The following is a 13,174-nucleotide window of genomic DNA, read 5'->3' as shown; positions in this document are numbered from 1 at the left end:
ACAGATAGCTGGTGGGAGGCTGGCTTTGGGGATACTTTGAAGGTGCTCAGGAATGACTCTAGATTCTCTCCTGGTTCTTTCCTTCCCCCAGTTGTGGCCAGTTCTTGGACCAGACAAGGCAAGGCCCAAGAATGCAGACAGAATTTCTCAGGCTTTTCTTTCATTAGTGCGCTCCTCAGCAGCCTTTTAGACATTTTTTTTTCTTAATCACATGAAAATTTAAAACCACAGATATACAATATATCTCTTTATGTACTGTATGTATATCTGTGCTACATACATTAAAAAAGTCAGATTTTTTTCACCCCCTTCCCAAGAATCAATTTTCATTCCCTTGAGAATGCTTGATACAGGTTGAAATCAGGTAAGGGTTTGGGCTTCTTTTCCTTCTTCCTGGTGCCAGAGCATTCCCACATGAAGGATTCCAGAGTTGGAAAGGAAGATGCAAAGAGAAAAAATACTTCAAAAAGGTGAAGAGACAGGAAAACATCTCAAGGGGCTCAGGCACAGAGGTGGGGTGGAGGAGGGAGAGCCAGGATCTGCTGGCCCTGGGGCCAGGCAGGAATCGTCCTATTTTCTGGGACTCAGAAGGCAGCATCACCCATCACTCACTCATACATTTAGTCTTTCAACAATTATTGAGCACCTCCTGTGTGCAGGCCCTGCATGGACACTGGGGATGTGCAGTGGATGAGGCTGGGTCTCTGCCTTTGAAGAGTGCAGTCTGATGGAGGTAAGTAAGAATGCGGAAGGAGCTAAGTGGTGGAGGGTGGGAAGCCTGGAGGCTGTGGGGCTCAGGGTGGTGGTGAGGGGCTCACAGCCAGCCTCTGGGCAGAGGCCAGAGATACTTTCCCAGAGGAAGAGACAGAGTAGAGTGGGGGTAGGAGTGTCCCTTCTGGGATGGGAACCATACTTTACAGTTTGAGGGAATAGGGGGCAGAGGAGGCTGGGTTTCCTTCTGGAGGAGGGAGACATGGTGAGATGAAAGCCCACCTGAGCTGCAGTGTGGATGCTGGCAACGGTGGAGACAGGCCTACAGAGACTGTGGTGAGAGGCAATAACCCAGGAGGAGCAGCAAGGCACCTGATGGGTCAGTGCTGTGTGCGTGGAGAGGAGAGATGAGATTTGATCAATGCCTAAGAGGTCCAACTGGCAGGATCTGAGCTTGGTTTGGATGGAGGAGTGGGTGAGGGAGAGGGTGGAGTCAGGGAAGATTTCCAGTTTCTAGCCTGGGCCTGGGGAGTTGGGGAAGTCCCCAGTGAGAGTGGAACACCAGTGAGGAACTAGCTTGGAGAGGAAAATGATAAGTGATATCATGGACATGTTGAGTTTGAGTTGCCTGTGAGATCTTAGGGTGTGAGAAGTGTGTGGTCTTGGGCAAGTTACTCAACCTCTCTGGGCCTTGGTCTTCTCATTTGTAAAACAGGTGATAAGATTATTACCTACCATTTGTATTGCTATGATTATTGAATAGACTAAAACATGTAAAATGCTTAGAATAGTTTCAGGCACAGAGTAAGTGCTCAATAAACACTCACAGTTATGCCTTCTATATGGTCTGGATCTCAGAACAGAGCTGGAGACAGAGCTTCGGGAAGTCATGGCTTTGTGGATGTAGCTATGCTGTGGAATAAGAAAAGAGGAGGGTCAGGGAGCAGAGCAAGAGGTGGCCAGGAGACACTGGGAAAAACCCAAATGTCCCTCAGCAAGGGAATAGATACATGCACTGCTGTACAACTGCACATAATAGAATATTGTGTAACAGTGGAAATTAAGGCATGACAAGTTCCTGAAACAACATGAAAACATTCTGAAGGCATAAAAAACAATATAGTAGACGATACAGTATGACACCAGTTTTATAGCTGAAGAACAAGCAAAAAGTAATATATTCTTTGGGCATATATATATATGTAATAAAACTATTTAAAAAATGATTCCTCCAAGGAGACAGGGTTGGAAAGGAACACAAGAGTAGTACAGGCTGTTAATAATTTTCTAGTTGTGGCTGGGTGGATCTTACCTGTAATCCTAGCACTCTGGGAGGCAGAGGCAGGAGAATTGCTTGAGCTCAGGAGTTCAAGACTAGCCTGAGCAGGAGTGAGACCTGGTTTCTACCAAAAAGAAGTTAAAAAAAAAAAACCCTAGCTGGGCATTGCAGCACGTGCCTGTAGTCCCTGCTAGCCGGGAGGCTGAGCAGAAGGATTGCTTGAGCCCAGGAGTTGGAGATTACAGTACACTACAATGATGCAACTGTACTCTACCCTGGGTGACAGAGTGAGACTCTGTCTCAACAAAAACAAGGCAACTGAACACCCCTCCTCACGCTCGCTACCCCTTCATATTAAAAAAAAAAAATTCTAGTTCTGGGCCAGGTACAATGGCTCATGCCTGTAATTCTGTTTTTCTTTTTTTGAGACAGAGTCTCGCTTTGTTGCCCAGGTTAGAGTGAGTGCCATGGCATCAACCTAGCTCACGGCAACCTCAAACTCCTGGGCTCAAGCGATCCTACTGCCTCAGCCTCCCAAGTAGCTGGGACTACAGGCATGTACCACCATGCCCAGCTGATTTTTTCTTTTTTTTTTTTTCTTTTTTTTTTTTCAGCAAAACTGCCAGAAGATGATTTTTTCTATATATATATTAGTTGGCCAATTAATTTCTTTCTATTTATAGTAGAGATGGGGTCTTGCTCTTGCTCAGGCTGGTTTTGAACTCCTGACCTCGAGCAATCCACCTGCCTCGGCCTCTCAGAGTGCTAGGATTACAGGCGTGAGCCACTGACCCCGGCCACATGCCTGTAATTCTAGCACTTTGGAAGGCCAAGGTGGAAAGATGACTTAAGATCAGAAGTTTGAGACCAGTCTGAGCAAGAGTGAGACCCTTGTCTCAACAAAAAATAGAAAAACTATCAAGAGTGGTGGCATGTACCTATAATCCTAGCTACTTGGGAGGCTTAGGCAGGAAGATCACTTGAGCCCAGGAGTTTGAGGTTGCAGTGAGCTAAGATGATGCCACTGTACTCTAGCTGGTGCAACAGAGCAAGACTCTGTCTCAAAAAAAAAATGTTTTCTTCTAGTTCTGGGATTGGGGGTAAATTTATGAGTTTGTTATATGACTGTGCTTAATAACTTACATAAAAGTGATATATATTCGTTCGTATGTATCATATATTTAAAAAGATAAAAAGATGAAGAAACAGCTATAGCATAAGAATGGGACAAAGGGGAGAGGGTGATAGGTAGGGAGCCTGGTAAGATGACAGGAAATAAACGAAGAGGAGAGGCTGAGTATGTCTGATGTCCCATAGTGAGAGGAGCCAAGCCAGAGGAACCGGGGCTGGGAGCGACCAGGGAAGGACCCACAGCTGGAAGTCCCCAGCCATACAGTGGCTTCCCTTTGTGACCCTTGCCAAGCCCCTTTCCCTCTCTCAGCCTCACTGGCCCTGTGAGCATGAGGAGGTAGCCTTGGTCATTCCTGCATTCCAAAGCAACATGTCCCCATGGCTTTAGTCACAATACAGAGAGAGAGAGACATACATGGTGCCCTGGGTTCTGGTTCCTACCCTTTGCCCCTCACTGAACACTTCAGCCTTCTGGAGCTGTGTGGGCATCCTCATGTTCCTGGGAGGCAGCCCTGGAGGCAGAGCAGCCAGTGGGTCCATCTAGAACCCCCACCTGCTATCCCCTGATCTGCCATAGACTTGCACTAGGCCCACTGTCTGTAACACCTTTCAGGTTCTGGCCCCAATGTCAGGCTCAGATAAGCACTGACTGCAGCCACAGAGCAAGCCTTTGCATTCTCTTGGCAGACATTGGCTGAGAGCTTACACTGTGCCTGACACCATTTGAGTGTTGAGGAAGATAAAAGTCCTTGTTTTCATCGAGCTAATTTTCTACGTAAAATATATGGTGTGTTAGTGATAGATGCTAAGGAAAAAAGCAGGAAAGCAGAATAAAAAGTATGGGCAGGTCTGAAGAGCAGAAGGCCTCACTGAGAAGGTGACTTTGAGTAAAGACCTGAAAAGCCAGACTGGGCACAGTGGCTCATGCCTATAATCCTAGAGCTTTAGGAGGCCAAGGTGGGTGGATCGCTTGAGGCCAGCTTGGGCAACATAGTGAGATCCTGTCTCTACAAAAAACAAAAAGAAAAAACCTGAGGTGGGTGAGGAAGTGAGCCATGCAGATATTTGGGGGAAGAGCATGCCAGGCTGAAGAAACAGCCAATGCCCTGAGGGGCCATGGTGCTGGGATGGAAAGAAGGAAGGAAGAATAGAAGATGAGGTCAGAGAAGTAGGGATGGTGGGGGACTGAGACTAGTCCCAGGGGAGAGGTGAGACCAATGGGTGGGGCAGGGGTGAGTAAGGTCTCTGGAGGAGAGAGGCAGGTCCCACTCCAGAAGGAAGGAAGCAGCTAGGATAGAGTGAGTCTCTGCTTTTGGTTTTGTGTCCCTCCTGTAGACATATCTGTGCAGCTCCAGGAGCCAGGACTGGGACATGAGCCACAGAAGCACTGGGTCCTCTTCAGCATGGTTATTCTGTTCTAAAAAAAAAAAAAAAAAAAAAAAAAAAAAAAAAAAAAATAGAAGCACTGGGTCCTCTCCCATTCTTCCAGTCCCAGGCTGAGCACAGACTGGCTGTGTAACCTGCACAGGACTTCCTCTTTTCTCTGGGACTCTGTCTCCCCATCTGTACAATGAAGCTTGGCCCTGTTGGTATCTGGGGAGACCCCTGGCTCTGACTTCTAGCACTTTGAAGCCTCATGTCATAACCCCACTCCTCAGGCCAGGCCCCTTCAGGGCTTTGCAGATAAATGTTTGGTCCTCAGCCTGGTAGTGCCAGCTTTGGAAAGAGCCCCTTACTTCTTATATGGCCTCCTCTCCCATTCACTCTCAGGGCTTCACAGGGACACCAGCAGCAGCCTGGTCTGGGCTGGTCTTACTGCCTCTTCCCTCAGATGGTGTCCTGCAGCCTAGGAAGAGGTGGGAGTAATCGCCTCAGGCCTGGCCCTAGTGCTGACACCTCAGAATGAGGCAGCTATGGTCACTCTGAGCAGTGCAGCCTACCTTAGCTCCACACCTACCTCTGCACTGATTTTACAGTACGAACAGGGGATCTTAGAATGATCCCAGCCCTCCTGCTTGTGGCAGGGACTCATGCTGTGACATGTAAAAGCAGAGAAGCCAGCCAACCTTGGACCCAAATACCTGTTCTGCCACTCACCAGCCATATAACCTTAGGTAAGATGGGATAATAACACTCCTACCTCACAGAGCTGCTGTGATGATGACATGAGTTATGACTGGCACATGGGGAGTGTATAAGTTTGCTGTTATCACTATGCACACTCTGATGTGATCCTCATGTTGTCAAGCCCATCTTACATACAGGCAAAGAGGCTCTTGGCTCAGAAAGGGAGATTGGCTCAGTAAGGGGTAGAGAGTATAGATTACAGCCTTTGTCAAAGTGCCTCTGAAGCCTGTGCACTAATCTGGTACTCAAGGATGTGACCTTGGCTAGTTTTGTTAGGTTTTTAAATTGTGAAATATATTCTGTAAACAAGAGTGTATATAACAAGATCAGCTTGAGCAAGAGTGAGACTCTGTCTCTATTAAAAATAGAAAAATTAGCTGGGCATCTGGTAAAGTGACTGTAGTCCCAGCTACTTGGGAGGTTGAGGCAGGAAGATCAGTTGACCCCAGGAGTTTGAGGTTGCAGTGAGCTACGATGACATGGCACTCTACCTGGGGTGACAGAGTAAGACTGTCTCAAAAAAAAAAAGTATATAAAACACAAAGGTACAGTTAAGATAACAATAAACCAAAACAAAACCCCAAATGAAAAAAAATACTCAAGTGTCCACCACTGAACTTTGGGCAAGTTATTTACCCCCCCTGAGTCTCAGTTTCCTCACCTGTAAAATAGAATAAAGAGGCTCTGAGGAACTAAGGTGCTTCATGTTCAGTTGTTGCAAGTAGCATTCCCCTGCACGGAGCAAGGCTGGGTGGAGTTTGTAAGAGCTCATGGTCTCTCCTTGTCTCTGTGTTCAGGAGTCAAGGTGGGGGTGCTGAGGGGTGTGTACAAGGGGTTCTGGAAAAGACACTCTGGGTCCAGGGGGAGGGTCTGGATGAGTGGAGGCTGGAGGCTGGGTCGGGGCTGAGGGAGAAGATACACAGCTCAGAGCCAGCTAGATCCAGGCACACAGACGAGGCTATACATTTTGGACTGAGTCTCTGAGTTCTCCAGGGACCCAACAAAACCCTTATTGGCCAATAAGGAGGATTCCTCAGATGAGGGTTGAAAGAGGCCCCTGCCAGGGCCAGCAAGAATGTGTTCCTGCCTTTCCCAATTCTCACTGTTCCCCCAACCTTGTTCTGGTCTCTGGTCTCTGGCCCCAGGTCAGGGGAAATTAGAGAGAAGATGAATTCTTAAAGCTTAAAGGAGGCCCAGTTTAGGGGAGCAAAGAGACAGGTCAAAGATGTCCTCCTGGGCCCACCCAGCCCTTTTGCCCTGCAGTGCTCTCTGACCTGGGAAGGGGATGCCTCATCTGGGAGGCCCTCCAGAGCCCCACTAGAACAACTCTCTCCTTAACCCCCAACCAGTGCCTACCTGAGCTCTCAGGTCACCTCTCACACGTACCAGGCCAGTCTTGCTCACTAGGGACACAGGGTAGGGGATGCTCCAGCTAGAAGGAACAGCGGGAGCAAAGGCACAGGCTGCTGTGTGGCTATAGTGGAGGAGGCAAGGTGTGGAGGGCCTGGAGGTGCTTAGGGGCCAGTGTGGGCAGCTTGGACTTTCGTCTCTGAGAAATTCAATTAAGCCAAGTAATGGCTGAACCACATTTGTACCTAAGACCCTTTGGCCTCTGTGTGGAGGCTGGATTAGAAGGAGAGGGACTGGAGGCAGAGAGTAGTGAGAGGCAGCTGAATTGCTGCAGCTGGTAAGGCAGGGGACAGAGAAAAGAGGATGCTCCAGAAAAAAAAAGATTTGGAAACTGGAAGCTATGAAGCTTGAGTTGGCTGTGGGAAGGGTTGAGGGGGTTGCTCAGGGCTCTGCCTAGGGACTGAGTAGGTGGTGGAGACATCAGAAGACAGTTTTGGGTGGGGGTGTGTGTGATGGATTTGGTGTTGAACATGCTGAATTGGAGGTACCTGTGGGACATCTAGGGAAAGACAGGGACCTACACTAGAGACAGAGCATTTAAGCCCAGCAATGGCAGCTGAAGGTTTGCATGTGGATAAGGTGGCCCAGGGAGACATTATGGAGCCGTCGAGAACACCCATGCTTAAGGGACAGGAACAGCAGAGGAGGTAGCCAAGACCCATGATCCTCCCCTGGCCTCGGGAGCCTGAACATGCTGGGGCCTAAACTGAACATGTCCCTTTGGGCAAGGCCCTTCTCTCAAGGGATTCAGATAGCTCAGGACAAGTGAGAGAAGCTCACACTCTCTTACGTAACCTGGAAGAACACCCCAGAGACCCTCACCCCACAGGATTTCCCTGTAGCACCCAGACCTGCGGCTTTAGCCCTCGTCTCTTGCTTTGGAAATCTCTAACTCCTGCCCTGTCCTTAGCTCCCTGCCCTCTGGATGATGGTGTGCCCAGGGCATGGTAGTCTTTGTTTTTTTTTTTTTTTTTTTTTTTTTTTTTTTTTGAGACAGAGTCTCACTTTGTTGCCCAGGCTAGAGTGAGTGCCGTGGCGTCAGCCTAGCTCACAGCAACCTCAAACTCCTGGGCTCGAGTGATCCTTCTGCCTCAGCCTCCCGGGTAGCTGGGACTACAGGCATGCGCCACCATGCCCGGCTAATTTTTTATATATATATCAGTTGGCCAATTAATTTCTTTCTATTTATAGTAGAGACGGGGTCTCACTCTTGCTCAGGCTGGTTTTGAACTCCTGACCTTGAGCAATCCGCCCGCCTCGGCCTCCCAAGAGCTAGGATTACAGGCGTGAGCCACAGCGCCCGGCCGGCATGGTAGTCTTTGGATATCTCCTCTCTCACCCTCCCTTCTGACATGATCTTTAAATACCTTTATATGCTAACAGCTCCCCAAATTAGATCTCCAGCCCAGTCCTCTCTCCAGACTTCAGACTCCCATGTACAACCGCCTACTGGACAGATTTTCATCTCTAAGTCTGCTCCTCCCACACTCTTTCCTATCTCAGTAAACAGCAAATTCAATCTTCCAACAGCCCAGGACAAAAACTTTGAAGTCATCCCTGACTCCTCTTTTTCTCTCATACCCCATATCCCAGCTGTCAGCAAATCCTAGAGGTGTTATGTTATCTGTTATATTTTTGTTATCTGCAAAATGTATCCAGAATAAAACCAACTCTCACCACCACACCACTGTCTCCCTGGCTCCAGCCACTGCTGTATGTTTTGCATTATCGCAGTGGTCTTCTGACTGGTCTCCCAGCCTCTCTCCTTGCTCCCACTCAGCCCCATGGTCTAGTCTCAATATAGCAGCTGGAGTGATCCTTTTCAAACGTGAACTAGATTTTATCATTCACTCCTCTGCCCTAAACCTTCATGGCCTACAAAAGGCCCCACACCATCAAGTTTCCTTTGTTATCTTTTTTTTTTTTTAACACAGTCTCAACTTTGTTGCCCAGGCTAGAGTGCCGTGGCGTCAGCCTAGCTCACAGCAACCTCAAACTCCTGGGCTCAAGCCATCCTACTGCCTCAGCCTCCCCAGTAGCTGGGACTATAGGCATGCACTACCATGCCTGGCTAATTTTTTCTATATAGTTTTAGTTGTCTAGCTAATTTCTTTCTATTTTTTTTAGTAGAGACGGGGTCTCACTCTTGTTCAGGCTGGTCTCGAACTCCTGACCTTGAGCGATCTGCCTGCCTTGGCCTCCTAGAGTGCTAGGATTACAGGTGTGAGCCACTGCGCCTGGCCTCTTTTTTTTTTTTTTTTGAGACAGAGTCTCGCTTTGTTGCCCAGGCTAGAGTGAGTGCCGTGGCGTCAGCCTAGCTCACAGCAACCTCAAACTCCTGGCTCAAGCAATCCTCCTGCCTCAGCCTCCCAAGTAGCTGGGACTACAGGCATTCGCCACCATGCCCGGCTAATTTTTTTTTGTATATATATATATTAGTTGGCCAATTAATTTCTTTCTATCTATAGTAGAGACGGGGTCTCGCTCTTGCTCAGGCTGGTTTCGAACTCCTGACCTCGAGCAATCCGCCCGCCTCGGCCTCCCAGAGAGCTAGGATTACAGGCGTGAGCCACCGCGCCCGGCTCTCTTCTTTTTTTTTTAGACCACTGCATCAGGGCCTTGCAGTGGCGGAGAGACAGGGCTCGGCTCCTCCTTTACCTTTCTGATCTCTGCTATTCTTGCCGTCATTCACGTCCCTACAGCCTGGTGGCCTTGCTGTTCCTTCAAGGTGCATGGAATGCTTCCATTGTAGAGCCTTTGCAGTAGCTGTTCCTTCTGCCTTGAATATCCTTCCTCCAGATAGCTGCATGCTTTATGCTTTCCCTGGTGCTTATACTATGTATATCAACAAACAGAGAACAAATAGTATTACAAGAAGAAATGAAAATGTGACAAATTTAAAAAATATTGGTTGTAAACTCTACTAAAAAGTTTTAGAGCCTTCCTGAGGGAAAGTGTAAGCACTCTCCCAGTCTATACTCAGGCTCCTGGTTTGGGGAGACATACTACCCCCAGTGGCCACTGTGGAGAAAGCCTGGTCTCCTGTGGAATGGTTATTGGTGTTTTGTTTTGGACACAGTATAAGCTTCCCTCCCACTTTTCCTGACCTGATGGGCCACCCTGCCCCAAGGACTCCAAGATGAGCTATATGAGTTGCCCCTACTTTGTAGTGAAGTGGAGATAAGTCAGACCTAGTAGGAATTTCAGATTCCCAGTTGTGTACTTTGTGATCTTGGGCAAATGACTTAACTTCTCTAACCTTCAGTTTCCTCATTGGTAAAATGAGGATAATAATACATACTTCTGGAGCTTTTTGTGGGTTTTCATTTTTTAATTTTTAAATTAAAAAAAAAAAGCATTATTTAGAGAAGGGGTCTCACTATGTTGCTTAGCTGGCCTCAAACTCCTGGGTCCAAGCAACCCTTCCACCTCTGCCTCCTGAGTAGTTGGAACTACAGGCACCAGCTATCATGCCCAGCTTCGTGGGGCTTTGAAGAGAAAGAGATGAGCACATATTAAGTGCCCAATAGCTGTTACCTACTGTCAGGAAAGATTCTTGTGAAAGTGTGAGTAGATGAGGACATCTGACTTTCTTGTGTCGAGCTTGAAGCTGGTGAGAGGAGTGTATGTGTAGGTGGGGGAGACTGAAAGCCCCAGCCGTTGTCTGAGCAGCTCGACCACTGCTCTGTTCCTTCCCCGCTTCCCTAAGAGCTGTCCTGAGAACGGGTCCAGGGATGGGCTCCAAAGGCTTGTGCTGAGATGCCATGTGGCAGTGGGATTCTCTCCTGACCTCTCTGATGCTCAGTCTACCTACTACCTTCACAATGGCTCTGGGAAGCACGTGAGCAGGAACTGTTACCCAACCTGACAGATGCAGAAGCCAGTGCTGACACTGTAAGCAAACTGCATAGGGACAGAGTGAGTTGAGACAGCAAAACAGACACCTTACCTGTTCAGCTGGGTCTCTGAACCCATGTCTCCCAGGCTGCTGTGCATTATGAAGAGTGACCTTGTGAAGCCTAGAGCTGAGGGCAGCCTGGGCCGCTGAGAAGGACTTCCCAGTGGGTTGTGTTTGGTGAAGCCAGAGAGGAAAACAGCTTACCTTTTCCTGAGGCCTCAGCCTCTTCCTAGTATAGGGTGTTTCTAGGATAGAGAATCCAAGGCCTAGATTCTAGTCCTAATGTGGTACATGCACACTGTGACCCCAGGGAGCCTACTCCTTCTGGGCTCGGCCTTTGTAGGCTGAGAGGCTGGACTGGCCTAGAGAATGCCCTGGGACCCTCAAGCCATGGGAAATGGTGTGAGACACATGTGCTGAGGCTGTGTGGGGAAAGTTTGGGAGGCAGAACTTTCCCAATGGGTGTTTCCATGAGGAAGACTAACGAGGAAGGCAGTCTCTGCTGGGGAAAGAGCTGGCCTGGTGGTCCTCTCCATCTTCAGGAGAGGTAGTACACTGGCACGTTTTCCTTAGGGAACAAGGTCTCAGGCTGGCTTTTAGGCATGAAGCATGAAGACCAGCACCACATAGGACAGACTCCCCCAAACCTAAATCTTTTTTTTTGAGACAAGGTCTTTCTCTGTCACCCAGGCTAGAGTACAGTGCTATGATCACTGCTCACTGTAACCTTGAATTCCTAGGCAGAAGTGATCTCACCTCTGCCTCCTGAGTAGCTGGGACTATAGCATGTGCCACCATACCTGACTAATTAAAAAAAATTTTTTTTGTAGATATGAGAGATGGGGTCTCGCTAGGTTAGCCAGGCCTGTCTCAAATTTTTGACCTCAAGCAATCCTCCCACCTCAGTCTCCTGAGTCACTATAAACGTAAATCTATAGACCTGATTAAGACTTGCACCTCCCCATCAACACTGACATTCCTTCTTCCCCTCCCTTGGTCTGTTCTCTGGCCTGTCCAGGACAGGATTCTGGTTCAAATCAAAATCCTGACTGCTGTTTCAAACAGACCCTGCAACCAGGAGGGCCTGCTTTCATCTTCACAGTCCTGCACACAACCCCCCACTGCATGCCAGGCTGGCACCACTGTTGAGAGGAGCCAGCCCTGCCAGATAAGCCAGAGGCAATTCCAGAGATAAGAATCTGGTCTCTGGAAAGCTCTGGCCCATAAAGAAACTCCTGCTGAAAGAATGTGGGGGGAGAGGAGGCACTGATTCTCAGGGAGCAGCTGGGTGGGCTCCTGATGCCCACAGGCTCCCTCCATGTATGGTATAGCGTGGAGGAGGTGGAGGTGTCTTTCCCTCTAGTCTACACTCATGTAAAATCTTGTCCAACACTGCTGCTCAGTGAAGAATCCACTAAACCCATGAGAAACATTCCCTTGCTGAGGGGACCTAGGGTTTCCTTGGTGATCTAAGGGGAGCTAGTTTCCCCACCAACCTCTGGCATCTGAATCCCTTCCCTCTAGGCAGTGCCAACTCCTATCACCCTCATTTCCTCTCACCTGGAGCACTTCTGCAGACTCTTGGCTGGGCTTCTTGCCTCAAAGTAAACTCCACTCCCTCCTGCATACTTTTCCCTGAGGGACTCCTCTAGCATGGGCAGGTTAACTAAACTCTGTGGTCAAATCCAGCCTGCTACCTGTTTTTCTCACAAGCTTAAAATGGATTTAATGTTTTTAAATGGTTGGAAAAGAAGTCAAAAGAATATTTTACGACATGTAAAAATTATGTGAAATTCTTATTTCAGTGTCCATAAATATAAAGTGTTGTGAGAACAGAGCCATGCCCATTCATTTGTATATTGTCTAAGGCTGCTTTCACACTATGATATAGAGTTGGGTAGTTGCAACAGAAACTGTAAGTCTCACAAAATCTAAAATATTTACCATCTGGTTTGTTACAGAAAACATTTGCTGACTCCTAATCTAGATCATAAATCTGGCCAGGCCACTCTGCTTAGGATTCTTCAGCGGCTCAAGTCTTTTCATGAGCTGATCCCTGTCCACCTCTTCAGCCTAATCACTTGTCCCCCCAGCTGTCTGCCCACTCTGGACAACTAAGCCTTCTTCAAACCCATCACAAACCACACCCTTAGCCCTGTCTCATGCTGTTTAACTTCACTTGGCATGCCTCTTTCCTCCTGCAAATGGCAATCTACCATCTCAAGCCTCAAACACCCCCCATGTGTCCCTCTCCAACCACGAGAGCTAACCTATACCTACCATAACTTCACAAAATACTCCCCCTCAAGGGATCTTTAGCTGCTTATAACAGATTAATGACCTATTTGTGATAGACCAACTAATTCCATTAAAAACATTTGTTTAGGTATGTGTCTTCCCTGGATTACTAAATGTTAAGAAAACAGGCTACATCTGTTTCCCAGAGCCCTAGCACAAGGATGGCACAGGATAGGAAGGCGAACATTCACAAGAAGAAGCCTGTTTAGCATTCCATACCTTTTACTTGGCTAGTATTATGGAGAAAAAAAGATGTTTACATATTTTCCAGGTACCAAGTATCATTTTTATGAACTTTGAGCCCCTATGGTGGATCAGGT

The sequence above is a fragment of the Microcebus murinus genome, chromosome 12, assembly GCF_040939455.1.
Source record: "Microcebus murinus isolate Inina chromosome 12, M.murinus_Inina_mat1.0, whole genome shotgun sequence".
Lineage (NCBI taxonomy): Eukaryota > Metazoa > Chordata > Mammalia > Primates > Cheirogaleidae > Microcebus > Microcebus murinus.
This window is presented reverse-complemented; position numbering follows the sequence as displayed.